At 39.8% G+C, this 19,891-nt stretch overlaps 1 long non-coding RNA gene across 2 annotated transcripts in view; it reads right to left on the bottom strand.

The window, feature by feature from the left end:
• The window catches only part of LOC145358851 (uncharacterized), a 57,488-nt gene that overhangs the window by 16,930 nt on the left and 20,667 nt on the right, over nucleotides 1–19,891 (bottom strand). The window contains exon 3 of one of the 2 annotated variants that reach the window (XR_013889519.1): nucleotides 9,761–9,955. The exons of the other annotated variant lie outside the window; for it this stretch is intronic. This is a non-coding gene — a long non-coding RNA (uncharacterized LOC145358851). Of the gene's footprint in view, nucleotides 1–9,760; nucleotides 9,956–19,891 lie in introns of those variants that run through there. 2 annotated transcript variants of the gene reach the window in all.

The raw sequence follows: 19,891 nt of genomic DNA, 5'->3' as shown, positions 1-19,891 counted from the left end.
GAATGGGCAATAAATGCTGGCTAATCAGCGATGCCCATGTGCCACAAATGAATAAAAAAAAGATATTAGTCTTGAGGAGCAGCCCAAAGATGACCTTAATTCAGTTACTGATGCTCTGTGATAGTAAGTAAAGTCAATTTCTGACTGTGATGTATATGTACAGAGAGAGACAGCGCGTTTTCAAACCAAATACTAACAGCAAGAGCTTTTGTTGTACCATGCAAATTTTTATTCATTACTGGTTTAGCAAACAAAAGCAACAGTCACTTTTCCAGTTTCTGTGTTTAAATATTAGTACAGTGGTTTCCTGATATCATTCACAAAGATCTAAGCCATTTGGTCAAAACTACTACAGAGTATATTTCTGGTTTTTTAGTGAAGCTTTTACGTTAATTGGCTGGGAACCGATAGCCAATGTGAAAATGCTAACCTTCTTCCTTTTATTAATGAGCATTTGCATTGAAACTTTGCTCTAGTTATTCCAAAATCTCCTTTACCTGCATCATATTCAGCAATCTTACACTGGCTGGCAATCCGCCTGTGTCTGACCATCAGAAAACAATGAACTAGACATCTGTCTGAGGAAGCTGTACAAAGCACTGACTGACTAGTATACACCCTGCACAACTGAATATGCAGTGTTTAACAAATGACCAAGCTGATGCACCTCTTCTGTTTTACCATTCAAACTAGATATTTTCTTCATCTATCAACCAGGCTGTACCTTCCCTGTTGTTGCTGAAATGCTTCAGTAAAAATAGTTTTGGCTGTTTTCGTTGTGCATTTGACTTCTGAGCAACAAGGAAACTTTTTCATTATTATACAAGCTTTTCTAAAATGGGCACGGTGGCTAGCACTGCTGCTTTACAGTGCCAGGGACCCGGGTCAATTCCAGCCTTGGGTGATTGTGTGGAGTTTGCACATTCACCCCTGTGTCTGCGTGGATTTCCTCTGAGTTCTCCGATTTCCTCCCACAGTTCAAAGATGTGTGGGTTGGGTTGATTGGCCATGTTCAATTGCTCCTTAATGTCAGGGGGATGAGCAAGGTGGAGTTACAGCAGCAATAGGGATTGGATTAAATTGTTGTCGGTGCAGTCTTGGTGGGCCGAATGGCCTCTTTCTGCACAGTAGGGAGATTTTTACAGTAACTTCACTTTCAGTGAAGTATCAGTGTTAATATAAACCTACTTGTGACACTAATCAATAAACTTTAAAACTATGATTCTACGGTCAATTAATTCCCTGAGATGAACTGTCAAAACAGTCTTTGATTAAAATCTTATTATTTTCACCACTAGGTGGCAATAACTTCTAACCATTTTTATGAATCAAGATGGCGATAGAGGGAAAGTACTTGTCATTGTGATGAAGTTTTCTCAGTCAGCTGGAAGTGTCTGTGGGGCTGGAAAGGTGGTGCACAGGCCAGGAAAGACATTTTGAGCTAACTCTGCATTAATAGGCTTGCTGTATCACTCCAGTATTCTGCTTTAGGTATATCAAACTGAAGCTATATCAGTGGGCTGAAAATGTCCAGGGAACTCTTAACAGTTTAAGATAATTAATTAGTGCTACAAGTAGGCTTACATTAACACTGTAATGAAATTACTGTGAAAATGCCCTAGTCGCCACACTCCAGTGCCTGTTCGGGTACACTGAGGGAGAATTTAGCACAGACAATCCACCTAACCAGCTCGTCTTTTGGATAGTGGGAGGAAACCGGAGTACCCAGAGGAAACCCACACAGACATGGTGAGAGCATGCAAACTTCACACAGCCAGTCACCCAAGTCAGGAATTGAACCTGGGTCCCTGGAGCTGTGAGGCAGCAGTGCTAACCACTGATAGATGCTGAGAGGGTGTCTGCCCTCGTAAGGAAGGCTAGAACTAGGGGGCACAGTTTACAAGTAAGGAATTTCCCATTTAAGGTGACGGTGAGGAGGAATTTCTTCTCTCGGATGGTAATTAATGTTTGGAAATTTTCTTCACCATCAAGCTATGAAGGATGGGTCATTGAATGCACTCAAGACTGAGTTAGATGGATTTTTGATTGCCAAGGTTAAGAGTTATGGAGGACAGATAGGAAAGTGGAGTTAAGGCCCCAAGGTGACTTTATTGAATGACAGAGTATGATGCTTGAAGGACCAAATGGTCTACTCTTGCTCCTACTCTTACGTTCTTACATTTTTATGTAGTAAGTTAAAGATGCAACAAAGGGTGAAAGTACAATTGAAAGAAAGTGAATTGGGCCTGTAAGGTACTTCAGTGGACTGAAGAGATAGTGGGATGAAGATGTTTAAATATCACTAAATATCATAAATATATGAAATATCATATCTGTATGCATGTTTTAGGTCTAATAGTTGCGCGGTAGTGTGATGAATTGGTCCTTAATAGTAGTAATTTTGGAATTTCTGCCTGTATCAAATTCTTATCAATACAGTTATAGCAAAATAGTGTATATCTGGAGAGATGATAAGAAGGGAAGGGATTATATTTCTGGGACATTAGGACCAGTTCAGAGACTTAGGCAGGATGAATTAGTTTCACCTGGGCAAACCCAGAACAGATGTCTTTGTTGGCAGCGTTATCAGCCCTGTAGAGGAAGGTTTAAATGCACAGGAAGAGGGACAAAAAGTGCAATCAGAGCAAATAAAATTGGCCAGTGAAATGAAAGTTCACATTCAACGCCTTGGGAAGAAAGTCAAGAGAAATCAAGTTAGATAGAGATTATAAAGAATTAGATAAAGAAACAGAAATGAAATAAAATAGACAAAATGTGTAGGGAAGATCAGAACTTTAAAGAAAACAGCAGAAGGAAAAGAAAACAAGTTCAGATTTCCAAATGGACAGTGAGGTCTGAGTTGCATCTGTGTAAATGTATAAAGTATCGTGAATTTAATTAGCAAAAAATACTGAGTATAGGGCAAGACTGGGAACTGAACAGTTCTGGTGATAAAATATTCAGTAAGGATAGAATTGAAAAAAAGGGGATGTGGCAGTGTTAACCAAAATTACATCACATCACAGGGGTGACTTAGAGCATATTGTAAAAAAATGAATCTATTTGGTTAGAATTAAAGAACATGAAGAAAACTGTTAATCTATCGTAAGTATATAATACATAAGAACATAAGAAATAGGAGCAGGAGTAGGCCATCTAGCCCCTCGAGCCTGCCCCGTCACTCAACAAGATCATGGCTGATCTGAAGTGGATCAGTTCCACTTTCTCGCTTTCTCCCCATAACCCTTAATTCCCTTGTCTATCAGAAACAATAATAGACTGCTGAACAGTGGAAAGGTGATAGAGGAAGATGTATGTAGACAATTTAGAGAAAAATGCAACAGCAGTAGGCATAAAATAATAGATGCCATTAATTATCCAAAGATCAACTGGCGTACGAGTCATGTAAAAAGTAAAGAAGTGGAACCGTTTCAACAAAGTATTGAGTACTGTTTTCTAGAGTGTTATATTTTTAGTCTAACTAGGAAATACTCTGAGTTGAATCGAGTTCTAAGAAATTATTTAGCATAAATAGTTAATGTAGTTGTAGGGACATATCCAGTAAACCATGATTATAACATAACTTAGGTTTCATAGAATAGATCATAGAAACCCGACAGTGCAGAAAGAGGCCATCTGGCCTATCGAGTCTGCACCGACCACAATCCCACCCAGGCCTTACCCCCATATCCCTATATATTTACCCACTAATCTCTCTAACCTATGCATCTCAGGACACGAAGGGGCAATTTTAACATGGCCAATCAACCTAACCCGCACATGTTTGGACTGTTTGTTGCAAAACTGTAGAGAGAGTCCGTCATAGATAAAGCCACCTGGCTTGGAGACAAAAGCCAATTTCAATGAAATGAAAAGGAAACTATCACATTTAAATGGGAAATAAACATTGGCAGACTGAAAATGGTCAGAAAGGAGATGATAGTGATACAGACTTCCTTGGGTGAGTAGAGAAATTCACATTAAAATGAGATATAAAATGAAGGTTAATAGAAAATTTAGCGCTCAGAACAATAAAGAAAAATGACTCAAACATAGAAAACAAACTGAGCAAAAAAACATTAGAACAGATTAAAGAATGAATGAGTAAAAATGAGAGGCAGCCTAAATGGAAGATAGTGAAGAATTTTATCAGGCAACAACAGAGATTGGTTAGGGGGTAGAGCCAGCAAGGAAAGAATGCAAAAGGAGTACTTTGCAATGGCTTTAACAGGACTATGTGGTAGGGAAATGAGAGAGTACAAAAGAAAGAGTTTGGGGCATTTAGTTGGGGTAAATATAGAAAAGGAAATCGTAGTGGGAAAAACGGGTGGAAAGTGTTATAAAAAGGTCCTGATGGCACGTATTTAAGAATGCTGAATGAAGTCAGAAAAGAAACAGCTGAGCCTCTAACCACAATCCTTCAAACAATCTTGGATGTAGAAATTGACCATGGCTTTAAGAGTTGCCAACGTAATGCCTTTCTCCACCTTCCACTCAGGTGGACCTAATAGTTCTATGCTGTATTCAAAAATCTCTGTGTGTCCAGATTAACAACCACCCTTTAACTAAAAAGTTAATTTGTTAATCTAATCTCTGTTTTTTGTGACTTTCTGTCTGCCAACTGGCTGCTGTGTTTCCCTCTATTAAAATGGTGACACTTCAAAAAAAAACTTAATTGGCTACGAAGAACTCTGTGACATCCTGAGGATGTGAAAAGCACCATGTAGATTTTTCAGTCTGTCCCTCTGTTCAAAAAAGAGAACATCAATTGGTAAACTTCTCACATCCGCAATACAGGATAAAATTGAGACCCAGCCGAAAAGCGAGTGTCAATTTGTAGAAAAGGAAGACAAGATTAACAAGTTAATTAAGTCCTTTGAGGAAATAATGTAGTTTATTGTTGAATGAAATGCAACAGATGCTGTAAATATGGATTTTCAAAAGATACCAAGTAGGATTGATGATCAAATTAAGGCAAATGGCATTAAAGGGAGTTAGCATTATTGATAGGAAGTTAGTTAAAGATCAGAGAGAACTTGTGAATGTTTTTCATTTTACAGAAATGTAAGTGGAATCACTGTTGTTCCTCTCAACAAGTACATAATAGGAGAAACAGCCTGGTCTTGTTAAAAAGGCTCAATATAAAAGATTTCAGCTTGTTGGAGAATAGAGAAAGTGGTTTACTGTGAAAGGCATATAAACAACATAAAATGGATATCGACAAGTTAGTAAATTGGGCAGATGCCAGGTGAAATTTAATGTGAGGAAATTTTGAGTGAGGGAATACTGAGATTATAGATATACAATAAGTAATAAAACTATGAAATGAGTAGAGAAACAGTAAAGCCTTTGATTTATGTATTCAATCTTTGGGCATGTCAGGACAGGTTAATAAAACTGTTAAAGAAAGTAGAAGGTATGCTGGGCACAGCTTGCAAGAAGTCGCCTTGCTCTGGCGCCATCTTGAATAACACTACATTCTGCACTCTCTCCTTTCCTTCTCTCTGAACGGGTATGCTTTGTCTGTATGGTACGCAAGAGACAATACTTGTCGCTGTGTGCTAATACATGTGACAATAATCAAATCAAAATGGACCTTGGTCAAAGCAAAGGGTGAATCCTATACTTCTAATTCCTATCTTCAAACCTTCATAAATTATTGGTTAAAAAATAAACTACAATTGGAATATTTGGACCAAATTTTCTGTCCCTTTCCCAACTTAGCACTTTACAATAGCAAAGCAGGAGAGTATTGTAAAGGTTGGTCCTAAAGAAAGTGAGTTTGGGCATTTAATCATGGAAGGTAAAGAGATGGTAGGTGAACTCAACAGGTACTTTGCATCAGTTTTCATTATAGTAGAGTACTCTTTCCAATAATATAAGCTATTGTAAAGGTGCTTATACGGAGCAGAAATATTTTGGGTAAAGGTATTATCAGATATTGAGGACATGGGTGTTACTGGAGATAGGACGGGGGAGCGACACCAATGGCCGCCATCGCGGCATCAATGTAGCACTCTATCTTAAGGCAGCAATCGTGTCTATCATTCAAGGACGCAACAAACTTCTCAGGATCCACACCCGAGCTTCCACATGTCTGCGCCCTCCACAGGTGCTTGCCTACCTGTCTGGTGTTCTCAGCTTTCGCTACTTCTGTCTCAAAATTACTTTATTAATGCTTGGAAATCATCTCCTCAATCGATGGGGGGGGGGGGGGGGGGCGGTTAAAAGGGACATAAATCTTAACGGTGCTGCTATGAAGTATGAATGTAGTCGTGGCTGTAAATCTCTTCAGTATCTTTTTTAACTGATTGTTATGTATGTGAATGCTTTGAATGACTCAAAGCAGGCATCGATTAAATATTGTAATCCTAACTCCAGTTATGTATTGATGATAGATATTTCATTCACGTATCGCTCTTGTAAGTAGGGCTAAATAGCAAAATAAAACAAGACAATTTACACTTACGAAACAAATACGGTCCTAGCGAGTTTTTTTTAAAAGCGTAAACGCTGAATTCATTTCCGTTAAGATTGCTCCTAACTCAACCCACGAATTAAAAGGTCAGTTTCTTGCTGCGCCAAGAGTCTGCGGAAAAGTTGACCTTGAGTGAAAACTTTTCCCCCCCCACCCCTCTTTTTGCGAAGTCGGAGCCGGCTGCGAAACTTTGTATCTCGTTTTTCTCTGTCTCGAAGCGGCAGATATCCCGGTGAATAATTTATTCCTGTCTGCTGGCAATCTCTGCCTACCCGCGAAGGTCTGCAGGCGAGCGCAGACGTGCTGTCTAGTTTTGCTGAAGCTTTATTACTGGCAGGTTAATCCGCCAGCCATTAAGACACACACAAAAAAAGTGTGGACACCCATCAGTGTGGAAGGCTGGGGTTTAATATCATGTTGCCCTCGTGTGACTTATCTACAATTCTCTCCATTTGTTCCGCTCTCAGACATTCCCAGCAAAACTGCGCAATTATAATCAGTGATTATGCATTTATTTTCGGGATCATATTTACGCTACACTTTTTAAAACATAACACACCTTTGAAAACTGCAGTTTGGGCTCATTGAATCTGTAAAAGCCTCTGTGCGTGTGATCATTTGTAGGTAATAACATTCCCATCTAGATAACGCCGGAATAATACGGAATACCTTCTAGTTTTGATGCATTTGGAAATCCGACTTCATGCCGCGATTGTGCAACTCGGAAGTGCCAATTCCACGTTAACATTATAACTTGCAATGATCTTTTTTTATATGACTGACACTCATGAAAGCTTATAACGAGCTACTGTGGATTCAGATACAGAAACAAATTGCAAAATCCAGTGTAGACGGAATTGTCTAAATTCAAAAGTTTATTTATTCGTGTCAGAAGTAGGCTTACACTGCAATGAAGTTACTGTGAAAATCCCTTGTTGCCACACATCTGTGCCTGTTTGGGTACACCGAGGGAGAATTTAGCATGGCCGTTGCACCCAACCTGCACATCTTTTGAAATGTGGGAGGAAACCGGAGCACCTGAACGAAACCCAGGCAGACACTGGGAGAAGCATCTGTACAATCCTAACATTAATTTATCAATATGCTGCTCTTGTTTGATCCCAGCAGAGAGTTTGTGATGTAGACGTGGAATAAGTGACTATTTCAATTCTGAACCATTCTTCATTACTTAGTTGATGGTTGAGATAAAAAAAAGTTATTTTTACATGAAGTGACCTTAGCATTGAATTCGAATAGCTGTTCCAAATATTGTAAATACTAAGAATGAGCTATAAACCAATAGAATTCTTATAGTGCACAAAGAGGCCATCCACTGACTGTCCAAAAGAGCATCCCACCCAGACTCTCCCCATCCCCACAACAACCAACACACCCCTGACACTAAAGCACAATTTAGCATGGCTAATCCACCTAATCTGCACATCTTTAGAGTGTATTATTTAAGTTAGAATACCTAAAGCAAAATACTGTGGACACTGGAAAACTGAAATAAAGCCAGAATACGCATAAAGTAAGTACTCAGTAGCTCAGGCAGCGTCGGTGGAGGGCAAATTATTTAATGTTATCTTCTGCTCTGCGACCTTTCACATTAAGTAGTCTCCATTTGCCATATCTTATCCATCGAGTGGTGAATGGCAATGACCTTCTAAACCATGTGCCCAGGTTTTCAAAATGATAAACAATGTTAGGAATTTATATTAATATAACTTTTTACTTTCCCAACCGTTGTGAGGTGGGGAAGGGGAGTTGCTTCTGATGAAGTCTAATTACACACGAATAGACAGACTTTGGGCTGATATTACTGGTACTTCCCTAAATTTGAGTCAGACCATTTCACTTCTGCTCAACAACTGTGCACCAAATTAGCACAGAGCATTTGAACCAGTGTCTACGCCGATCAGTTATATGAGTGAATTTACAAAGAACCCAGTAATTACGTAATTACAGTACAGGCAAGGTTCCACATTTTTGTAGTCACTTTTTCTTTTGCAAGAGATCCAAAATGTGACTATTAAATTATACATTCTTCTGGCAAGCAGATCAAAATTAAATAGAAGTGAAGATCAAAGGAAACAATTCTGAGATAAAGCAATACGGAGTTTGCATTTTTTTAACAATAGTACACTGACCAATAAAACTTTTAGCAGAATATAAATATAACATAAGGGTGGCATGGTGGCACAGTGGTTGGCACTGCTGCCAGGGACCCAGGTCCTATCCCCAACTTGGTCACTCTGTGGGGAGTCTGCATGTTCTCCCCATGTCTGCATGCGTTTCCTTTGGTGCTTCAGTTTCTTCCCACAATCTGAAAGACATACTTATTAGGTGCATTGGCCAAGCTAAGTTCTCCCTCGGTATACCCAAATAGGTGCCAAAGTGTGGTGACTGGGGAATTTTCATAGTAACTTCATTGCTGTGTTAATGTAAGTCTATTTGTGACACTAATAAATAAAAGAAAAAATGAGGGTAAACTGTTAGCAAGGTTTCTTTAAAAAGTGCTTTTTTTCTGTTGTTGTTAATTGATGCCACAACTAATTATTTCACGATATTAAAATTGTTAGTGGAAATTGGTGTCAAAAGTGCTTCTTAAGGCTTTGTGAACCAACTATCAGAGAGTTAAATGCTATTGACAGGTACAGACAAAAGATGAAATCTTACATGCCAATTAGTGGGCAAAAAGATAATTACTGTGTAATTTTTATTCAAGTTCAGTTTTAAATAGAATAAGAATATCCGTGAGTGATGGCAGATGAGCAATCAATAAATATTTATTTGAAATCCATTTTATAGAACACAGCAACTGCATTTTGACATCAGTCAAAAAAAATTGAGAGAGCTAATTCAGATCAATGAGAGTGACAGTCAGATGTCACATTGCAGTGTCCCATGATAACCGTTTATGGTTAATAAGGACTTGATGGCGAATTAAAGCAAAAGAATGGTATTAGTGTCCTCTGTAATAGGATCAGTCACTACGAAGAAAATGTGAGTTTCCAGCACTGTCTTTGCAACAGATCCATTGTAGGTACAATTGTCATGTGTGGTAACCGTTGCCAACTTGCTAATCTCAGTATTTTGGCAAAGTTCAAGCATCAGGTCAAGTCCAAAATGGATGCCATGCCTTTTCTTGTCAACTTGGATCTTTATGTCTCTATTGTGGGGATGATGTGGAGATGTCAGCGTTGGATTGGAGTAAACACAGTAAGAAGTCTGACAACACCAGGTATAAGTCCAACCAATTTATTTGATAGTAAACTCACAAGCTTTTGGGGTTTGCCCCTTCGTCAGGTGAATGGAGAACTCTGGCACTTGCCCCATGCCTTCCCACTCCACTTTGCCAAAGGCTGGAAAAATCCCAGCCAGTAACTTTCCTTTGGCATAGAGACAGTGTCCTGTGCAGCTCAAATCCTTTTCTCCCTCTCAAGTTCAACATTTCTTGTTGCAGAGTTACTGCACCTGGGTGAATAATTGTAAATTTGCTCATATGTGAAAAGGAAAATACATTTTCAGAAATAAAAGCAGTATTCAGTTTTATCAGTATTTTTATGGTGTTTTCATTTCCTGGATGTAAAGCTGCAGACTGATAAATATGTGTTTTGAATCTGTATTCATTTTTATTGAAATCATATCTGGTTACTAGAATTAGAACCACTTGTCAAAGAACTAGGAAATACATTTGTCTTTTAGTCTGTTGCATTGTAAACCTGAAATATTAAATAATTAATCACGATAAAAGGGTGAATGGATGTGGCAACATCTATATCTGTATCTATCTGTCATTTATGGAAAAACTCAGCTGGCTAGATGGCTGGAGTGTGAGGCAGAATGGTGCCAACTGCACAGATTCAATTCCCAGACAAGCTGTTGGGAGGTTTACCTCCTCATCTGGCTCCATGCTTGCAGAGTGGTGCCCCTTCAAGCTATATATAACCAACTGTCTCTAATGGGGAACTATGTCCACGGTAGATTGTAAACTAAGTCTAATTACTTACCTAGTGCAAAAGCATACATTTCCTCACTACCTTGCACCATCTTCACACTTCTCATTGGCTGAATTAAAGGCTGTCAGCACGATCTTATCAGCCATTCACACCATGCTCTCACTGAGGGGAGGTCGGAGAATTTGGCACTCAGCTAAATTTCCTTTCACTGCAGTGGAATGGGAAAATCCTACTGGCGTGAACTGCATTAACATTTTGGCCTATACATCACAATTCCAGATATCGTTGCTCCCATGTATCGACACAGACTTGCAAAAGGTTAAAAATAAACTTGTGTTGAACAAATGATTTGATTTGAGTTGATTTGATGTATTATTGTCATATGTGCCGAGTGGATGATCCATCTTGGCCTCCTCCAGTGGTCCCCAGCATCTCAGATGCCAGTCTCCAGCCAATTTAGTTCATTCCACGTGATATCAAGAAACGGTTGGAGGCACTGGATTCTGTAAAGGCAATAGGTCCTGATAACATTTTGGCAATTGTACTGAAGACTTGTGCTCCAGAACTTGCCATTCCCCTAGCCAAGCTCTTCCAAGACAGCTACAACACTGGCATCTACCCATAATGTGGAAAATTGCCCAGTTATGTTCTGTACACAAAAAGCAGAACAAATCCAGCCAGCCAATTACTGCCTTATCAGTCTACTCTCGATCATCAGTAAAGTAATGGAAGGGGTCACCAACAGTGCTATCAAGCAGCACCTGCTCAGTAATAACTTGATCAGTGACACCTAGTTTGGCCTTCACCAGGGTCACTGAACTCCTGACCTCATTACAGCCTTGTAATGGACAAAAGAGTTGAATTCCAGAGGTGAGGTGAGGATAACAACATTTGAAATCAAGGCTGCATTCGATCAAGTGTGGCATCAAGGAGCCCAAGCAAAACTGGAATCAATGGGTATCGGGGGTAAATACTCCATTGGTTGGAATCATACCTGGTACCTAGGAAGATGGTTCCACGACTACTTCCAGCTAGAAGGACAGGGGCAACAGATACATGGAAACACCACCACCTGGAAGTTCCCCTCCAAGCCATTCAGCATCCTGGAAATATATCACCATGCCTCCACAGTCACTGGGTCAAAATCCTAGAATTCCCTCCCTAACAGCATTTTGGGTCAATCCTCAGTACATGACTGCAAGAAGGCAGCCCCTGTCCAAGGGCAACTAGGGATGGGTAATAAATGCTGGCCAGCCAGTGATGTCCATATCCAACTAATTAATTTTTAAAAATGTATTAGAATACAGGGAAAAGTATTGTTTCTTGCGTGGCTATATAGACAAAGCATACCATACATAGAGAAGGAAACAAGAGGGTGCAGAATGTGGTTAGGATGTATAGTGCATTGTTAGAGAGTTTAAAATAGTTAAAATACAGTTTTAGAAGCATAGAACAAGAATAAAAGATAGAATTAGAGGGTATGTTGGGCACAGCTCAGAAGAAGTTGCCACACTCGGCACCATCTTGAATTTACCTAAACTGCTCAAAAGAAATTTCAATTTTTTCACCCACCATGTTTCTTCTTCAGAACTGAAATATTCAAAGTCCAAAATAGTATTTGTTCAAAAAAAGATGGAGCATTTATATAAATCACAGTAGCTTGGTTGACAAGTCTAAAATGTTTCTGTTGTCTTTGAATAATTTCATTAATGTGGGGTTAAAACCTGGCTTGGAACTAATGATTTTCCTTGAGGCATTTTTCTGTTGTTGCAAATATATGATTTATTCATAAGATATCAAGAAGAACATCCCAAAACATTTCAAAATTGTCATTATGGAAAGTGCAATAATACTCAACTTTTCTCCATGGAACATGCTGCCCACTGAAGTGCCTCAACACACAATACATGCGATATTTACTCTGTACATTCAAAATCCAGCATGCAACTCAAGGGATTCTGAACAGTTTCCAGCCCCTTGGTGCACTACGGCTGTTAGGCCTTAGATGGTGGCCTCCTGCCATTGTGCTTTTGCATTGTTGCTTCAAGCTTTAGTGCAATGAACTAAATGCACGTTCTACAATGTGAGTATGTGTAGAATTCCCAAAATGACTCACTGTAAATGGAAAGATGTTATGATGGCCATGGGGGATCATCAATAGATCTGTCTGTAGACCTCATTGAAGATAAGCTCCCCTATTAAGTGAATAGAGGCTCACACAATAGGTAAGGAGCAGAAGGTTTAAAACCAACTGGCTCCACTAAGGCTGGCAATCAACAGACACTGGACTGATCAACACCCTATAATGGCACTTAGATATCACTGTAAATAGACCGCTGATTGATAACGGAAGACTGACCTCAGTAAGGTTATTGCAATCTCCTCATCATAGAATCCCGACAGTTCAGAAGGAGGCCATTTGGCACAACAATCCCATCAGCCCCTGTCCCCGTAATCCCGTGTATTAGCTCTGCTAATCTTCCTGACACTAAAGGACAATTTAGCATGGCCAATCAACCTAACCCACACATTTTTGGACTGTGGGAGGAAACGGGAGCACCAGAAGAAACCTACGCAGACACAGGGAGAATGTGCAAACTCCACACAGTCACCCAAGACTGGAATTGAACCTGGGTCCCTGGTTCCTTGAGGCAGCAGTGCTAACCACTATGACATCTTGCCATGGTGTAAAAGACTATCTAAGTTTTCCTAAATAATTTGAAACAATGATACTTTTCAGTTCAGATTTCACAATTGTTGGTAATTCTTAATCATTAATTCAGAAACACAACATATTGAGAAGGATAGGCAGTGAGAAAGACTTATTATTCGTGCCTGTACTCAATTATGTTGAACCTGCTCTCCCGAATTCTACTTTTTCAGTATTATTCATCAAGGTTTTTCTTCTCCAAACAACATTTGTTCCTCTCCACTCAAAAATAGATAGAATTTTGAATGTGTTTCAGGTAAACACAAAATAGTAATTTTGACCCTGTCATGGGACTTGCCATTCTACACTCAGCCTATTTTTCTGGGCAGCTGGGGGTCCGTCTTTAAATCAACAGACCAGGCTCCAATGATGTTATTAAGGCCTGATTGCTATTTTATCCAGAGATCCAGATGAGGAAGCTATCAGATCATGCTGAACCCTACCCTACCCTACCCTACCCTACCCTACAGGACAGAATTTTCTGGCCAATCATGCCCCACCACCGCTGCAGTGAGCATGGAGAATTTGGTAAATTCACTGCAGCGGGACGGGAAAATTTTGGCTGCGAGTGAGGTCAGGGAATCTGGCCCAATGTTTCTGCTTGTGAGGAAGACCAAAAGTTTGAAGCTGGAAATGTGAGATAGTCAGTAAATCCAAAAGTGAATTCAAGAGAAACATCTTTACTCAAATAATGGTTAGAATGTTAGGACTACATCAGCAGTAGTGAAGAAGAGTAACATACATGTATTTATGGGGAAGCTGGATAAACATAGGAGTCATTGCTGCAAACCTAGAGTCATTTGGAATAAAGAACACTGGTGAACCAGGTGGATTTTTACAACAATTAACAATGGTTTCACAGTCATTAAACTTTTAATTGCAGACTTTTCTTGAATTCAGTTTTCACCATCTGCCATGGTGATATTTGAATCTGGTTCCCCAGAGCATTCCTGTGTCTCTGGATTACTAGCCTAGTGACAATACCACTAGGCTACCACCTCCCCTTATGTATGCTATCAACACGCTAGCACTTGTCATTAACCAGAAACATTACAAAACCAGCCATATAAATACTGTGACAATAAGAGCAGACCAGAGGCTGGAAATTATGTGGTAAGAACACACTTCCCAACTTCCCAAAACTGTCAGCCGCCAATTAAGCATGAGACAGGAGTGTGGTGAATTACTATACATTTGCCTGGATTATTGCAGTTCCAACAAGATTCAAGAAGCTCAACATCATGCAGGACAAATCAGACCACATGATCAGTACTCCACCCACTACTTTAAGCATTCATTTCCTCCGCTGACACACAGTGTGTTATGAACCATGCTGATGTTAAATGTAAGGTTATTCCAAAACCCAGAAAGATAACTTGAAACATCGGTTCTTGGTGATGTATATTTTTAATTTTGTATAATGTGAAAAAAGAAACACAAACCTGATTTAATCAATTAGTAAAGAATATTTATTAACTTAAAAGAAACCACACAACAAGAAAGTCTATAATACACTATGAAAGTACACTTGACTACAATAATGGCTATACACACACTGTATCTCATGAAGTTAACCCTTGTTCCCAGTTACCTATATTTCCTGAACATTGAGAAATGTCCCTTTCCCCAAAGAACATCCAATATTATATAATTCTATGAGCTAAATCCAGCATATAGTTACCAACCACAGCTTATTTTCCAGTTTTCGGAAGACCTTATTCAGTTCAGCGTAGCAAGTATTTTTTTAAGTTTGTTCATTCGTGTCACAAGTAGGTTTACATTAACACTGCAATTAAGTTACTGTAAAAATCGCCTAATCACCACAGTCCGGTGCCTGTTCAGGTACATTGAGGCAGAATTTAGCATGACAATGCACCTAATCAGCACAACTTTCTGACTGTGGGAGGAAACTGGAACCCCGAGAGGAAACCCACACAGAATGTACAGACTCCGCACAGACAGTCAGCCAAGCTGAGAATTGAACCCAGGTCCTTGGTGCTGTGAGGCAGCAGTACTAACCACTATGCCACCCTAGTTCATCTCTGTTAGATTTTTTTTAAAAAACAACAAGTTTTAGCAACAACTTTGTTTCCGGAAAGCCTGCTTTTTCCAGTTGGATATAACTATGACACGGCTGTTTCTATCCCCTGTTATACTCAGCTATCCCCCAAGGCTATATTGTCCTTTCCCTTTGATGTTATGATATCTCAAAAACACCTCAGGTCAGGCTTTTAGCATATAGGTGCAAATCATATTCTTCTCATTCCGCTTGAACTCACCTCTTCCTGCTTCTATAACACCAATTTCTGTACACCACTGTTTTCCCCAAGTCACTTAGGTAAACATTTGTTTTCCTACTGCAATGCTAATTCACACCTCAGAAGCACCCATTAAAACAGCTGCACTCATCAGTACCGCTTTTATCCAATTTCTTTACTTTATCCCAATTTCATTTTCAATCATAATTTTACTCAATTTTTAAATTTTCTTCTTGCTCCAGTATCTTAACAAGCGGCAGCAATGTGAGCTTCCAACAAGATGCAGCACAGCAACTCACCAAGGTGCTAATAATGTCACATTCAAAACTATTGGCCTCTATCACCTAAAAGGACAAGGGCAGGAGGCAAATTGGAACATCTCGACATGCAAGTTCTCCTCTAAGCTATCCTGATATGGAACTATATTGCCATTCCTTTGCTGGTGTTGGGTCTCCCTCCTTAACAGCATCATGGGTGCACATATATAATGCAGACTGCAGTGGTTTAAGAAGAAGGTTCACCACCACCTTCCCAAGGACAATTCAAGATGGGCAATAAATGTTGGCCTATCCAGCAACACTCATCCCATGAACATATAAAAACAAGGCGTCTTCTGGGCTACCAAGATCCAGCCTCCTTGAACACATTTTGTCTATTATCTTCTGATTATCTGTTCTATTTAAGTTCAGGCACCACATTCGTGACCAGGCTGATGGTCTTCCATAGCTGCTTAAATCCCTCATTATTGATGGAATGCCTCTCTACACTAAGCAGAATAGTTTGCCTTATCCTCACATCATCAATTATGAATCACAAATCATTGTCTCTAAATCAGAAACTCTGGCTTCCACTGTCTGCAATGTTCCTTTATCTCTCACTGAAATTGAACATCTTATTGTTGGATTGTCCCATAATGTACTACTTAGATAACTAAGTGACTATTTAGCTTGCTAAGCATCATTATTGTAGGTGTATCCAAATTTGACAGAGTTGTATATCTCTTTTACCTGTGCATCCAGAAAGCTTGCCCTGAAGCAATGAAAGGAACTTCACCCTAAGAGGTCAAAGCTCCTCAGCCAACTGTTATGACTAGCATGGAACTCATTGTTCCTAATCGCAAAGGCTGATTTAAGTATACCAGGGTAATTAAAAATGTCAATACTGACCAGAACTTCAGCCAGAATATGAATCATTTTACACTGTTAAAATATTACTAAAACTCACAGAAACTGCAGGAATTTATGGTGACTATTAGAATATTTCAAATTACCATGCCTTTTCATTTTAACTTGTATCTTTGATGCATCACAGAGGTCTCACATTATAAAGTTTTTGTCTGAATACTGAAGTATATAACTCATTAGATTATTTTGATTTGCTCATTGAAAGCACTGTACAAGATGATGTCTGCTCTCTCCTTTTACTCAAATAATCCCTTCAAGTTAGCAAGCTCTGGAAACTGTTTTAGCATTTACTATAATAATTTCATTGTCCCTTTCATTGTTTACATGGTTTGTGCTACAACATTTTCACGTCTGTGGAATTAATCTGATGAGGGCTGCATTTCATTTGTGCCATATTTTCTCCTGTATTCTTGTAAACTGCGCAGACATTTTCTTTAGTAAGTTAATAATATGGGAAACAACACAGTACCAGTTGAAGAGAAATTTAGAAAGACGGGTAAAAATTACAAGCGACAATGGTTCAGATACATTATGGTAACAGGTTTATAAATGCTATAACATGTTTGCTGTATTTGTGAAAGCATTTTGCAATGCCTTGTTTTCAGAAATCACACAATTCAGTAATGAGGAGCTTTTTACGCAGTCATATTGTGACAGTTCATATAAAACCTGCTCATTTAAAGTTTATTTATTAGTGTCTCAGGTAGGCTTACATTAACACTGCAATGAAGTTACTGTGAAAATCCCCTAGTTGCCACACTCACTCATCTGTTCTGTTACACCGAGAGAGAATTTAACGTGGCCAATGCACCTACCCAGCATGTCTTTCAGACTGTGGGAGAAAACCAGAGCACCTGGAAGAGACCCACGCAGAGACAGGGAGAACGTGCAGACTCCACACAGACAGTGATCCAAGCCAGGAATTGATCACAGGTCCCTTGCGCTGTGAGGCAGCAGTGCTAACCACTGTGCCATTGTGCAGCCCTTTGGTTTAGCACCTAACTGGCAGGAGTTTATGAAGGGTACATAAACTTCACAAAGATGCTGATGTGGAGTCATTTTGTAGTGAAAATTGTCACCTCTAGAAAATATATTCAAGTATGTTTTACAAAACAGCCTTTATTCCTTCCTTCACTTGTCATTTCAATTGATTTCTAACCTCTCCCCTTTCTCAACTGAGCTCCCTTGACAGGAGAAATGATCAACTGCAGATATATCCTCAAGTTGTTCCATTGCCACCTTGTGGTCAACTGGTAAAGAGGGTGCAACAATTGAAATCATCTGTGTCATTTGTTTCTCACCCACTGCATCAGCTTGACATTTGATGCCAATGACTCGATTGAGACTTAAAATTTGGGACTCAGAGCAAACCAAATCTTGTTTGGTGTGGCAATATGTGAACCATCACAATGTGATAATGTAAACAGCTCTTCATTACTGAATTGAATATCCTTCCTTGTGATTGATGACGGTAGGCCAGGATGTTCCAGCCTGTTCTTGGTGCTGTGGGACAAGTTTGCACACGAAATGTCCTATCTCCAGGCAGAAACCTTCTGTGTTCTCTGCAACTAATTGCAGAAGTTTATTTACTGAAATTAAAAATAGTTACAGCACCAGACTGAGTCTGCTTCAGCTGCATGTAATGTGAATACACCTGGCATTTAAATGACATATTAAAAACCTTTCTGATCAAAACACTACCAAGTATAACTTAAAATATTAAGAAACCTACATATTCAACGTTATAGGTGGCACAGTGATTAGCACTGCTGCCTCACAGCTCCAGGGACCTGGGTTCAATTCCTGGTTTGGATTACTGCCCAAAGATGTGCAGGTTTGGTTGAGTGGGCATGCTAAATTGCCCATAGTGTCCTAGAATGTGTAGATTAGAGGGATTAATGGGGTAAATGTGTGATGTTGTGGGGATAGAGTGGGATTGTGGTCGGTGCAGCCTCAATGGGCCAAATGACCTCCTTCTGCACTGTAGGGTTTCTATGATATCACTAGAAGCTGCAAAATTACAATGCAACTTAAAATCATAGAATCCCTACAGTGCAGAAGGATACCATTTGACTTATCAAGTCTGCACTGATTCTCTGACAGATGCCCTATCCTCATAGCCCCACCTATTTACCTTGCTAATCCGCTTAATCCACACATCTTGGAACACCAAGGAGAAATTTAACATGGCCAATCAGCCTAACCTGTACACCTTTGGACTGTGGAAGGAAACCAGAGCACCCAGAAGAAACCCATGTGGACATGGGGAGAATGTGCTAATTCCACACAGACAGTCACCCAAAGCTGGAATCGAACCTGGGTCTCTGGCACTGTGAGGCAGCAGTGTGCCACCAAGCTGCCTGCACCATTCCAAACTTCCAGGCATCAGCATCAGATTGAATTCCACACTCGAAGTGACACAATGTTAGGTTAGCTTTAATGGACCAGTTATATTTCAGGAATCACCACAGCACCAATGCACATAAATAGCATCAATGCAGCAGGAGTTGCTGGGTGGCTTTTAGTGCATTGCGAAGAAAGAGTGATCCAGAAGATAGAGGGGATCGAAGACATATCCCTCAGAGTATTGATCTTCAACTATGCAATCATCAGGGTATGGCAGAGAAGTACCGCATGAGGAAGCTCAGACAACTGAAAGATGTGAGCGGAGGTAGTGACTGGGCAACAAAGAATTGAAAAGTCAATCAAATATTCAGATCACACTACCAGTCGCACAGAAAGTCATCACCTTCCTGAACCTAAATGCCATGTGAATCCTTCTGGGCAGTCACAGGCAATATCACAGCTATCAGCTACATGCTTTCAGGGGATTATAGGATCATAGCATCCCTACAGTGCAGAAAGAGACTATTTGGCCCATCGAGCCTGTGCTGCCAACAATATCACCCAGGCCCTATTCCCATATTTACCTGCTAGTCCCCACTAAGAAGCAATTTCTCATGGCCAATCAACCTAACCTGTACATCTTGCATCTATTTAATTCCTGTTTGCCTCAAATACTTTGCATACACAACCCCCATTGCCACCTTCGTCAGGTATAGTCATCAATAGAACCATTTCTGCACCTTGCCAGTAAGCTTATGACGTGCCTAAATATGACATTAACTGCAGATTGGAGATAAGAATAATTGTGTTGGTAAAATCAAGCAGGAAGGTTCTCCCTGAATATTCATTTCTCCCAGCTTTGTGCCTGGCAGTCTTACAGGGCAGGACTTGGGTTACAGCTCCTGTGCTCAGCAACAAAGCTGCCATTATTCACTGGAACTATCCCTTCCAGA

The sequence above is a fragment of the Carcharhinus amblyrhynchos genome, chromosome 26, assembly GCF_965287045.1.
Source record: "Carcharhinus amblyrhynchos chromosome 26, sCarAmb.v2.hapA, whole genome shotgun sequence".
Classification (NCBI taxonomy): domain Eukaryota; kingdom Metazoa; phylum Chordata; class Chondrichthyes; order Carcharhiniformes; family Carcharhinidae; genus Carcharhinus; species Carcharhinus amblyrhynchos.
Note: the sequence above shows the minus strand (reverse complement) of the source record. Positions and strands in the feature narration are given on the sequence as shown.